The 2,820-nt window shown below is 38.2% G+C and overlaps 1 long non-coding RNA gene across 1 annotated transcript; it reads right to left on the reverse strand.

The window, feature by feature from the left end:
- Nucleotides 1–1,597: 1,597 nt before the first annotated feature.
- On the reverse strand, nucleotides 1,598–2,476 carry LOC111785365. Its single transcript, XR_002813663.1, has 3 exons — nucleotides 2,091–2,476; nucleotides 1,752–1,807; nucleotides 1,598–1,630 (listed from the first exon to the last, which is right to left on the reverse strand). It is a non-coding gene; the product is annotated as an uncharacterized LOC111785365 (long non-coding RNA).
- Nucleotides 2,477–2,820: the final 344 nt, after the last annotated feature.

Below are 2,820 nucleotides of genomic sequence, written 5' to 3' on the forward strand. Positions count from 1 at the left end.
GCAGTATGGCGTTGATTATGATGATACCTTTAGTCCAGTTGTTAAGCCCACTACCATTCGGCTCTTATTATCTCTTGCTATTTCTCGTGGTTGGGCTATTCGGCAGATTGATATTCAAAATGCTTTTCTTCATGGCCTTCTTAATGAAGATGTTTATATGAAGCAGCCCCCTGGATTTGTGGATTCTCAACACCCTGGTTATCTCTGCAAGCTGGATAAGTCGCTTTATGGCCTTAAACAAGCTCCGCGTGCCTGGTTTTCTCGCCTTAGCTCCAAACTATTACAGCTGGATTTTACACCTTCAAAGGCTGATGTCTCTCTTTTTATTTTTAACAAAACGGGCATTCAGATGTATATCCTCATCTACGTTGATGATATTATTATCATCAGCTCATCTTCTACGGCTACTGAGAAACTTCTTACACAGCTTCAGGATGATTTTGCCGTCAAGGATCTTGGTATTTTGAGTTATTTTCTTGGGATTGAGGTCCGCCATACTTCTAGTGGACTTATTCTGACACAACATAAATACATTCGAGATTTATTAGCCAGAACCAATATGCTCACCTCCAAAGGTGTGCCCACACCTATGCTTCCCAGTGAGAAGTTGTTATTGAATGGTGGTGAAAAGCTCTCACCTGAGGATACTACTCGCTATCGAAGTGTCGTTGGTGCTCTCCAATATTTGTCTCTGACACGTCCTGATATATCCTTCTGTGTCAACAGAGTGTGTCAGTTCATGTCCTCTCCGACTTCTATACATTGGGCGGCAGTCAAACGAATTCTCCGTTATCTACATGACACTATTGATATGGGTTTGTGTCTTACAAAGTCCAGCACTGATTTGTTGAGTGCCTTTTCAGATGCTGATTGGGCTGGGAATCCTGATGATCGTCGAAGCACTGGAGGCTATGTGATCTTCTTTGGTGGCAATCTTATCTCTTGGAGTTCGAGGAAACAATCGACAGTTTCTCGTTCTAGTACGGAAGCCGAATATAAGGCTGTTGCTGATGCCACTGCCGAATTAATTTGGATCCAAGTCCTCTTGCGTGAGCTCGGGATCTCGCAAGCGCGAGCGCCTAGCCTATGGTGTGACAACATTGGTGCCACCTACCTATCCGCCAATCCAATCTTTCATCGACGGACGAAGCATGTTGAGGTTGATTATCACTTCGTTCGTGAACGAGTATCGACTCGTCAGCTTGATGTTCGACTCATATCTTCCAAGGATCAGCTCACCGATATCATGACAAAGCCACTGCCAGCTCCTTCTTTTAGCTATTTTAGGCACAATCTGAACTTAGTAGTACATCGTCCAGATTGAGGGGGGTGTTAAACCTAAAATAGATCATAACTGTATATACTAAAATAGTCTAAGATTTACTAGTTGTTATGATTTGAAGGGTTTGTTACCAAATCTATGATTTTATGGTTTGTTACCAAATCTATGATTTTATGGTTTGTTACCAAATCATAGATTTGGGATGTAATCTCATTATACGCATCTATAAATACATGAGGTCATGACCCATATAGGTCATCGTGCCATTCAATCTAACAAAAGGCACATACATTGACTTACAACTTTCTCAGGAATGAGCAAGGCAAATAACAAACCAACACCACAATCCTGAATACATCGGGATAAATAAATAGATAAAAATACAATAGAAAACCAAGACATCTATCTAATGTAAAATGTAATTTCCAAGTAACAAATGATCCATAGTTGAAATGACGGACAATAATACCTGTAAGATAAGTGTTCCAATGGTAACTTGACCATGAAGAGTAATAACTTCACCACCTAATAAATGAATAAGCAAATTAGAATCCCACATGCATGGTGTTCGCTGGTTATTTAGTATCAGCCAAGGCATAAGAGATGGTTCATGCGATTAGAAAATGTCCTTAAAATTACCACAATATACTAAATTTGAAGTAAGCCTAGCAAGAGGAATTTCCTTATGCTATATTACTTACCATCATTAACACTATATACTATATTGTTATCATCAACATAATATCTTTATACTATATTATTATCATCAACACAATAGAGAACCAAAGGCGAAGGCAGAACCGATTACCGAAGCCGACCAAGGTTGAACCCGAAAAGAACTGAGCTAGTCTCCCTCTCTGACCGAGGTTGAACCTGAGCTAAAAACTGAGAAAAGAAAAAAAGTCAAGCGGAGAAAGGATAAAATGTGTTAGATATGATTGGATATCTTGGTATGCATATCTTGGTGAAAATGGCACTTTACCGGTCATTTTTTCATCCACATTATCCACCAATAAAGAAGTAGAGCTCATGAACACCCTTAAGAAGCACACGATAGCAATTGGGTGGACAGGATTTAATGCTTCACATAACCTAGAGCTTGGAATAGAGTTGTCGGGTTGAGAAATTTTTTTGGACCAACTCAAAAGGTCGGGTCTATTGAATTGGTAACCCAACCCTCTATTTTCGGGTTGGGTTAGGGTTAGGTTCGGGTTGTTCCAAATTTAAAAAAAAAAAAAAAAAAAAAAAAAAAAAAAAAAAAAAAAANTGAATCAATTGCATATATGCGTGGATATTATGACCTACAAGTTTAAATTTTTTTTCACCTATAAACTTTAGTTGTGCAATGTATTCAAGACTCCTTTGAACTAAAAGTTGTGATGCTATCACCTAAACTAATTACCACCTATAAAGTTTTAGTTTAAAAGTATCCAACCATCAATTGCATTCATATTATCACCTATAAATATGCAAAGGATATGCAATGAATCAATTCCAATGTTACCCACGTATAATTAAATTATCTACAATCACAATAT

This window comes from Cucurbita pepo, unplaced genomic scaffold (genome assembly GCF_002806865.2).
Source record: "Cucurbita pepo subsp. pepo cultivar mu-cu-16 unplaced genomic scaffold, ASM280686v2 Cp4.1_scaffold000465, whole genome shotgun sequence".
Taxonomy (NCBI): Eukaryota; Viridiplantae; Streptophyta; class Magnoliopsida; order Cucurbitales; family Cucurbitaceae; genus Cucurbita; species Cucurbita pepo.